Below are 10,411 nucleotides of genomic sequence, written 5' to 3' on the forward strand. Positions count from 1 at the left end.
CGGGCATTTGATCAGGTATACCACCCACGATGTATCACAGGTGAAGAAATCCGGGATCTGGAACACTTTTCCTCTGCTACATATGACTCTTTTCGATATCATGACCTTTTACAGAGTAGCTCTCAATAATAATCTTTCTGTAAACAATTTTGTATATACTTTTGTTCTTCCTTTTATTTTTGTTGTGTATTTATGTATTATTATGGTTTATTTTCACTGTCTGTAGTAACTGATGAAGGTCCGGTGTTGTTGGACCGAAACGTTTTTTGGTACTACATTAAAATTCACCAAGAGCATTTAAGTTGAGTGCAAGGTTTTTTCTTTATATACTACAAGGTGTGGGAACCTACCTTTGCACCACCAGCAGTTGTGCACACGTGTTGTTCTATATACACGGCATTCCCTTCCGTGTGGCACACTGGTCGGTCATGACCACTTTTTCCTATAACGCAGAGGAGACCTCTAGTATTTTGGCACGATCCACCTTTAACAGTGACTTTCTAAAAGCCCCACCTAGGGAAACACGGGGACGAGACTTGGAACGTGAATTGCGCCATTTCACTAATATTGAACTGCACTGTGCCACACTTACGGAATATCTCCGGGCACAAAGGATCCCCAGGGGACTCCGAGTACCACTTCGTCCCACACTCCTTCGGGACTCTAATGATTATTGTACTAATTTTGAACAGATACTAAATAAGTGTTCCTTTGACATAATCACTCTAACCATTGAGCACCTACAGAAGGCTATCACCACAAGCTCCGAGCAGATTAAAACTATAGAGGCGCAACTATCCACGACCGGCACACCCGAGGAACTCAGCTCCCTAAAGGAACAAATCTCCAAAAACATCGACAAACACCGACGAGATACAGAAGAGAGGAAACGTATCAAGTTCAACAGGGATACAGAGGACTACGATTCTAACCAAGTCTACAGATGGCAGGATACCTTCTTCAACCGGCGAAATCCATCTCGTCCAACCCCACGATCATCTCTCGATTACTCCACGTCGGGTTCAGAACAAGAACGGAACACCACCTCAGTCGGCCCGTCTCGTTTTTTAGGACAACGACAACGTCCGTCACGAAGAAGACCACGAGGCGCGGCCACCGACGCAGGACACTCCCTAGACCAAATGAGGATCACGAGATCTCAGGTACCACACCGTTGGTAATTAACATTTCCAACAGGACCTTGGGGGTAGCAGAATATAATATTCTACAGAAGGGACTATCCTTCTGCCCTACCAATCGCTGCCATACCTTTGACCTAGAAATGGACCTCCAACGGTTTTTCCGAACACTTAGATTGAAAACATATTTTTCTAACGTAACGGACAACACTCTCAGTTCTTCCCGTATGGCCCCTTCACCTGACATCCTCTCATCCAGCAGTTTAGGTTTACATAAGAAAAGCCACTTTAGGCCCCCACATGGCTCACACGCAATGGAAACTTTCATCGGGTTCGTTCAAAACTCATTTCATTCTTTGCGAGATGACATTAACAGAGGGAAACTGTTTTACCCCCCTAATCTTTCCGTTATAGAACGTCAGGCTCTGAAGGGCTTACAGGAGGATAGCAATATAATAATAAAACCGGCTGACAAGGGAGGTGCCCTGGTTGTCATGAATCGATCCGATTATCTTAACGAGATTTCTCGCCAATTAGGTGACACTACCATCTATCAAAAGTTACCAAGGGGCCCCACCGCCTCAGTACGCCAAAAAATCTCAGATATCCTCCAAAAATATACACATTTGGGGATTCTTGATCCCAAAACATGTGATTTTCTCACTAATCCCCACCCGGTCATCCCTGTCTTCTATACCATCCCGAAGATACACAAAAACCTGGAAAGACCACCAGGGAGGCCCATAGTGGCCTCCACGGATTCCATTCTTTCCCCCTTAGCAGTGTATATGGAGAAAATCCTGACTCCATTGATACAGACGTCGAAATCGTATATCTTAGACACAGGGGCTTTCCTCAATATTCTGAAAGGCCTTGACAAAATTCCATCTAATGCAGTATTGGTCACATTGGATGTTAGGGATCTGTACACTTCGATCCCACACGTTGAGGGAATTAACTCGGTCCATAAGCTGTTGACTCACTCCAGCCTACAAGTTGATCAGGTTAATCTATGTATTGAACTCCTAACCACCATTCTCACTTTCAATCATTTTATGCTCCAGGACGACTTCTATCTCCAGATACGTGGCACCGCGATGGGCTCCAACGTTGCGCCCCCCTATGCAAACTGCTACATGGCGGACTTCGAGGAAAGTAGCATCTATCTAAGCCCACATTTTCTATCTAACGTTCTCCTATGGAAACGTTACATAGATGACATCTTCTGCATATGGGGGGGCACGTTGGAAGCCCTCGCGTCCTTTTTTGAGTGGCTGAACGGTGCCTGGCCAGGTATCACATTCACGATGGCACATGATCCAGAAAGAATCAACTTTTTGGACACAATGGTCATACTTAAACCAGATGGATCCATCTCAACGGATTTGTACACCAAAAGCACTGACCGTAACAGTTTGTTACATTTCTCTAGCTTCCACCCTCCGGCTACTAAACGGTCAATACCGAGATCTCAGTTTCATAGAGTTTCCAAAATTGTGTCAGATTCCGATCTTCGCCCCCTCAGACTACAAGAGATGGCCTCCAAATTTTCACAACGGGGTTACCCAACCACCATTCTTCAGAATGCTGCAGCACCCTCTCCACCTAGACCCAATAGGTCATCCAAACGTATCCCGTTTATCCACTCATTTCACCCCTTTGCATATGTCCTACATAGGTCCATACGTAGGCATTGGCACCTCCTGGCCAGAGCTCATCCAGAAGTCCCGGAATTTAGAGAACCCTTTCTTCCCTGCTTCAGGAGGGCCCCCAACCTGAAGGACTCTCTAGTGAGAGCTGACATTGGCACTAACAAATCCATACCACGGCAAAGATTTCTGCAAAATCCACGTACGGGCACCTTTCCCTGTCTCCATTGTGCCCAGTGCCATAATGTTCTTAAAGGCACAACCTTCAGCCATCCACACTCAGGCAAAGTGTTCCAGATCCCGGATTTCTTCACCTGTGATACATCGTGGGTGGTATACCTGATCAAATGCCCGTGTGGCTTGATATATATAGGGGAAACTACGCAGCCCATACGTGATCGCATTTCAAAGCACAAATCTACCATACGCTGTCAGAATCTGTTACTTCCCATCCCCTCTCATTTTTCGGCCAAGAATCACACCATCTCACAACTCAGGTTTCAGGTGATAGAGCACATACCCCCTCTAAGACGGGGCGGAAACAGAATTGCCCGCCTCAAACGTCGTGAGGCTTTCTGGATCCATAGCCTTGAATCCTTACACCCAAAAGGCCTAAATAGAGACTATGATATTGCAGCCTTTCTGTAAAATAAAATAAAACGTGTCGATAGGCCGCCTCTGGAACACCTAAAGGACCTAAGTAGGTGTCTCCTTTTTTTTCCCCCCCAGCTCCCCCTCCAATATAGACACCATATAATGTGATCTATCCTCAGCCCTCCCCTTCACGCCATCCGGCATGTCTTCAATATTACCACGACTTAACATACTAGGGGTCTCACTTATTATTTATTGTTAAGTGTTTTCTATATATACAATGTTTTTTATACAATATTGCTTGTCCTGGATATCAGGATTTATGATCTAACTATAAATATCGGATAATGTGCTGTCCTAGATTATGGTGTACAATTGTACTTGTTCCTCCATTTGACGTATGTTTTTCTATTATAGAGCCGTCTCTACTGAAGTTCTGTGCACCTCTCTTGTCGTCACCCTGTCTTCAGAAAATCGGTCCACAGGACATAGCCCACCAACAGCTATGTCCCACATTTCCGGATTTCCTTTTAGGATTCATCGCTCATTATATTTCTTTCCCTGCACAGTCTAATCTTACTCGGCTTTGTTATATCCCACCAGTTCTTTCCCTTCCTTCCCCCACGCTTTACAAACCGGACTGCACTCCATCCAAACGGAACACTTTTGCCGCTGCTTGTCCTACCCGGACACTACAAAGTAATATACATGACGTCCGCTTACCGGTCTACTTTAGAAGCGGCACACTCCGTCACTTAGCAACGAGCACGGACGAGAGCCGCCTACGTCATGTCCGCCCCACAATGCACACGCTACTATTCGCTGGAGCGCACTTTTGGACACGCCCCTTCTCTATGAAAGAGCGCTCTATTCCCCACACAGCAGACGAGCGGAGGACTCCGCGTCTGCATACCGGCACATACCTCCTCTTCCTACACCAGGTAATATCTTCAGAACGGTCCCTTTTCTCAGGACCACATGGGCACAAGGGGGTCTGTCCACAAATTATGATTTAATGTTTTTACATTGTAGTGGGATTAAGTCCCTGGCTCTGCATTCCTTAATTAAGACACTGCGTCCAGTGTGCCTGGAGACATGACTGTCTCTTCTATTCTTCTCACAGTACGGTATGTTTTTTCCTTCCTATCCCGATTGACTTCTCACCCATTACCCACACTAGTGCCCTATACTGGAAGTATTCCTCTGCTACATATGACTCTTTTCGATATCATGACCTTTTACAGAGTAGCTCTCAATAATAATCTTTCTGTAAACAATTTTGTATATACTTTTGTTCTTCCTTTTATTTTTGTTGTGTATTTATGTATTATTATGGTTTATTTTCACTGTCTGTAGTAACTGATGAAGGTCCGGTGTTGTTGGACCGAAACGTTTTTTGGTACTACATTAAAATTCACCAAGAGCATTTAAGTTGAGTGCAAGGTTTTTTCTTTATATACTACAAGGTGTGGGAACCTACCTTTGCACCACCAGCAGTTGTGCACACGTGTTGTTCTATATAGTGGTTTCTGCAGCAGCGCATCCAGGCTGGGACAGTGGCGGAGGTGTTGCTGTACCATCGGGTTGAGGATGCAAGCCATCCAAGGCACATGTGTAAGGTTGGCTCAGCGTAGGGCCGCCATCAGGTTTGCACAATTATCGCACATCGCCTTTCCTGGCTCCAGGTTGTGTAGACAGCCTTTGCTCAAACTTGGCATGGATAGCTGTCCACAACTGTTGTATAACTGCGATCTCCATGGCATATTAATGTAAATACTGCCTGATTACAGTGAGCCCTGGTTGTGCAGTACGGAGGTGGGGGCGGGATTCTCTCTGCAGTGTTGCAACGTGTGTTTAATTAAGGCAGAGGATGAGGGCGCAGATGGAGGCCCTAGAAGCGGTGGAGGAGGCAGAAGCACTGCAGGAACTGTTACATACAGAGGTTTGTTCCGCAAACCTTGGGGATTCCAAGACTTGGTGTCTACTGACAACTTGGTGTCTACTGCTTTAGTTCTCCATCCTCTGGTGTGTACTAGTTTAGTTCTCCAACCCAAGCTGTTTAGTAGTTTAGTTCTCCAAACCTTGTGGTCTATTAGTTTAGTTCTCCATGTTCTTTTGTTAATTTGTTTAGTTCTGCAATCATAGCTGTTCAGTAGTTTAGTTCTCCAACCCATGTTGTCTATTAGTTTAGTTATCCATCGTATAGTGTATAGTGGTTTAGTTCTACAACCATAGCTGTTTAGTAGTTTAGTTCTCCAACCCATGTTGTCTAGAAGTTTAGTTATCCATCATATGGTGTGTAGTGGTTTATTTCTCAATCTCCAAGCGCCCTACAAGCTTTGGAGATTGCAAGACTTGTGGAGCAGCCCCTTCCCCAACTGCCCCTACAGCCACCAGAGTCATCCAGTGCCCAGTCAGCTTGATGTAACTCCCCTGTCCATGCTTGCTCGTCCAGGTATCATTATTGAAATGCACCCTGGCAGACGTGGAATTTTTCAGGGAAAGTGTGATGTTGTCTGCGACTTGTTGTTGTAGTGCAGGCACATCTTTCATAGAGAAGTAATGGTGACTGAGCAACTGGTACTGGGGGAATGTGATGGCCATCAGCCCTTGGAAACGTCTATATCCAAAAAGCGGAAAGGCTGCATTTCCGTGGCTAACAAATTGGAGTGGCCACGTGTAACACCCCAAGGACCTGGTTGTTACAGTGGCATTGCTTTCCTCACGGGGAGAGTGATGTCAGGCTTGGAAGTGTGGGAAGATCTTCTTTATCAGGTAAACACAAGCATACAACATGTTCACACTCCAGGCCAGAAGGGGGAGCTCTGATCCAGCTTGTGGGTGGCTCCCCTATATATATATTCTGGTCTGGAGGGAAAGTGAGGGAGTTAGTGCCAGACAGCAGACTGGAACAGTCTGTGGCAGAGAGACGTGTGAGGGGCCGTGCAGCCAAGAGGATGCTGCAGCTCCTGGATAGTGATATACAGAAAGACAAACAGATTTGTAGTGAGCATGCAGGAGAGTGAAGCACAGGAGAGTGACAACTGGGGAGGATTGCTGCGATTGGTCTACCTCCCTGCAGGGTGCAGATTCCGGTAGCTGGAAGACCGAGGTTGTGCTGGACTCTAGGAGGCACAGCAAAAACCGGCAGGAAAGTTGGACTACACGTAACTTGTCTGCACTAATACCCAGGAGACACAGTGGCGCATAGAGCCCAGGTCGTGACAGAGACCCTGTAAAAAGGCTCGAGCCACTTGTCATACAGGTTAGTGTCCCACCTTTATCGAGGACAGAGAAAACTGTGAGGACCTTGATAGAAGCCACAGGCAGCAAGGAACTACACCAAAGCACTGGTAGGAAGGCTTTCAACGCCACCTGGTAAGGGGACTCTGAACTCACTTCCGCAGGCTAGTCACAATAATTAGTTAAAAAAGTTATAGTGAGTGTATGGTTTATCCATGTCCGGATTAGAACACATGGAATATGTGTATATCCCGTTGTACGAACACTGCTAACTCCATGATAACCCTACACTACTCACTGCCATCAACAATCCTGTTCTTAACTCAATAAATAAATACAGGCCAATTGGACATCATTTTTCTTTTGAGGTTCACACCATCAGGGTGTTCCATCCCCTCTCCCTCAGAGTAGCAGTCATATACCGGCCCCCAGGCTTGCCCACCCACTTCCTTGACCATTTTATGCGTTGCTGCTACACTTCAGGTCCTCAGAATTGACAACCCTTATCCTGAGAGTCTTCAACACCTCCACCTCCCTAACTATATCCTAGCTTCTATCTCTAGCCAATTCTCGTACTCTGAGACACACAAAGACGGTAACACCGCTGATCTGGACTTTGTTTTTTCAGTTCAATCTCTTACCTAGATAACTCAGCTCTTACCCTTTGTCCTACATGAAATTAGGAGTATAACCACAACTTAGACATTTTTAGGTTCTCCATAAAAACACATCTGTTTAGGGTGGCCTATCACGTTCCCTAATCAAAGTTCTTTATATATATATATATATATATATATATATATATATATATATATAGCTTATTCTCTACTTCTCTGAATGTAATTCGCCATCAAACTCAACCATACCCAAAAGGCTCATGCAGCCATTATCTACCCCCCATTTCCTCAAAATAGTTGTACCATCATTGTAAATAAGCACCTGTAATTGGTGTCACCCCCACCTCATTGTAGATTGTAAGCTCTGAAGAGCAGGATCATCATTATTTTTGCTTTAATTGTTTGATTATCTTAAACTTGGTAACTTTTGACTGTTTTATATGAACTGCTGAATTGAAAAACTATGTGGAATGTGTTTGCAATATATCAATAAAGGTTATTATTATTAGTAGATTAAAGATGGTGAAGTTCAAGCTGTTAGCTTTGCCATGTGTAGGAGGAAAGTATCTTTTACGTGAGCACAACTACACAAATGAGGGTTTGCTGCTGTGCGGACACAGGATGGAGTACGGTGAACATGACAAGCTGCTGGACTGTGAGAGAGGTGCAGGCAGAGATGTTACGGTGGATTGAGAAAGATGGAATGTGCTTGGTATGTAAGATCAGTCAAAAACAGCAGGCATGTCCAATTCCATGTCAACTGACATGCTCTCAGTCATCCCAACTGTAGGGGGTAAACAAGTGGAGGTTCTTCAGCCAGAGACCTGAGCGACAACAATTGCCACGGTGAGGGAGGAGGAAGAATCAGAAGATGCAGTTGATGGGGTGGATGGTGTTTGGCAATGCCCACTAGACTGCATTTTAGCACACTGACATTCCCAGATTAACACATGTTGATCGCGCATGTGCCAGTTCATGCATGTAGTACTGAAATTATTTCATTTTTTTACTCTACTAGGTCTTTTTTTTTAAGTTGACAGCTAATGTAATTTTTTAGATTTTTGCCTGTCTGAAAAAAAGACCCAAGATAGGCAACTGCAGAGCCGTGCACGCTGCTGTCTACTGCCAGAGTTTTGGCTCAGGATGCATTGGTTGTCGTGGTTGCATAACTCGGTGTCTATGTAACAATCCTCATCTTCCTCCTCTGCTGAGCTGCTCAGCCTCATGCCTCTGGGTTTACACCAAATGTGATCTACTACCTCATCATCATCCTCTCTGTTCTCCCACTCCTCACCCTGGGAGTTACCCTCTTCCTGCCTTGACAGCACAGTACAGTCCACGTGTGCCACAAGTATCAGAGACTCATCACAAATGGATCACCTTCACCCAACGGGGTTAAAGTCTGTTGACGAGGGTTTGGTTTATGCTCGGACCAAACTTCCTCCAGCCATGGATCAAAGTGAGAAACAATTTGGCCATTGGTGCAGATGATTTCCTCCTCTTGACTCTGTGAATCTTTAGAGTACACTTCCTATGCCCATGGCATACAATGTGTGAAGAGATCTGCAGACTCAGCCATCTGTGGTTCCCAACAGTCAGTTAGACGCTTGGAGAGTTGTGATGTGGGGGAAAAAAAGGGTAATTAGGGTGCCACCACTGAGGACTGTACTGTCTGAGATGTTAAGGTGGAGGAAGAGGAGCAGAGGCCACTTGATGCAACGCTTGCCATCTATTGGAGCACATGTTCTTTCTGGCCCTCATCTACAAAGCGCACCATTGTATGGTGGCCAAAGATAGTTGAGCAGAGTTGCCTGTCCAGTAACAGAAGTTGTAAACACGCTGCGCAATTGCTCACTGCAGAAAAGCAAACAGACTTCTCATCCCTCATATCATACCTGTCTCACAACCCTAAACAACTATTCAGTACTTTCAATTCTTTCCTGCGTCCACCAGCTCCCCTTCCCTGTCCTCTCATCTCAGCTGAATACTTTGCCTCACCACCTGTGAACTTGATACGATAACATCCTGTGTAAGGAGATAGATCGGACCTCGGGTACCTGCATGCCAGGTCCGGAACTAGAAAGGTTGAATCCTCTGTTCCTGGGGGAAGCCTGAGTGGGGCGGACCTTCCCCTGCTGCATGAGGGAAGCATGAGAGAGACGGGGCTTCCTGGTGACAGAGGGGGCAGAGTGAGCCAGAAAAGGGCACACAGCAGCAGGGAGATTAAAGGAGAAAGCGCACAAAGCAGAGCAGTTTGGCACCAGAGCAGAGCAGTGGGCATAGAGCGGTGAGAGGCACGCTCTGCTTCCCTTGACCCCTGCACGGAATACCGACACTGCGATGGTTTGCATAGAAAGAGCCCCGTTGCCTGCCGAGCCAAGCATGTACAGTAGCACGCCAGAGAGAGACCGTTGTGGAGCAGTGCAAAGCAGAGATGAGCTGTGTACATAGAGCTGAGACATGCACAAAGAGTAGAGCTGAGCCAGCCATGCAGCAGCCAGAGAGAGATGTGCCAACCCTTGAGAACATCGTCAAAGTGCATGCTAGAGCCAGATGTCGCCCGTCGCCAACAGCGGGGACCAGAGAGAAAGGGATGTACAGCTTGATTCCCGTGACTGTCAGAAAGCAAGGCACTGAATACTCTGTGTCTGTAAGTATAACACACTAGCCCCAGTCCGGTGACTGTCAGAAAGCAAGGCACAGAACGCTCCGTGTCTGTGAGTATAACACACGTGTTCCTTACGAGTGACCGAAGACAGGACAGACCCTTGTACCCTGACCATGCCGTTAAACAACTTCTGAGCCACGTGGGGTCCGTACTCGATCATGACCCCTTTTACCATCAGCCACTTTGGGCTCGCTTAACATATACTATGAGGACAGTTGTGCAGGAGTCTCGTCGAGCTTAAACAGTAGTCGTGGCCCTTACCTTTGCAAGAAACTACAGTATATTGACTAGGGGCAGTGGAAGGTACCGGAGACTGACCACTGTCACCAGAAGATGGGGGTATTGTCTGCTTGACTCCATTAATGAGGACACTGCGTCGGCCGTTGCCGGCACCATTGAGTTCGTAGCAGGAGCTGCAGTATTGACTTTCTTATACATTTGCTAATATTTGAACCATTGTATTGTCCTGTGCCTTTAATACTGTTTCCTTTAATACTATTT

The 10,411-nt window shown here is 46.0% G+C and overlaps 1 long non-coding RNA gene across 1 annotated transcript; it reads left to right on the forward strand.

Moving 5' to 3' along the window:
• The first annotated feature begins 4,286 nt into the window (after positions 1-4,286).
• LOC143818525 (uncharacterized) lies at positions 4,287-4,755 on the forward strand. Its single transcript, XR_013224586.1, has 3 exons — positions 4,287-4,323; positions 4,415-4,509; positions 4,739-4,755. It is a non-coding gene; the product is annotated as an uncharacterized LOC143818525 (long non-coding RNA).
• The last annotated feature ends 5,656 nt before the right edge of the window (positions 4,756-10,411 follow it).

Source organism: Ranitomeya variabilis, chromosome 3, assembly GCF_051348905.1.
Source record: "Ranitomeya variabilis isolate aRanVar5 chromosome 3, aRanVar5.hap1, whole genome shotgun sequence".
Lineage (NCBI taxonomy): Eukaryota > Metazoa > Chordata > Amphibia > Anura > Dendrobatidae > Ranitomeya > Ranitomeya variabilis.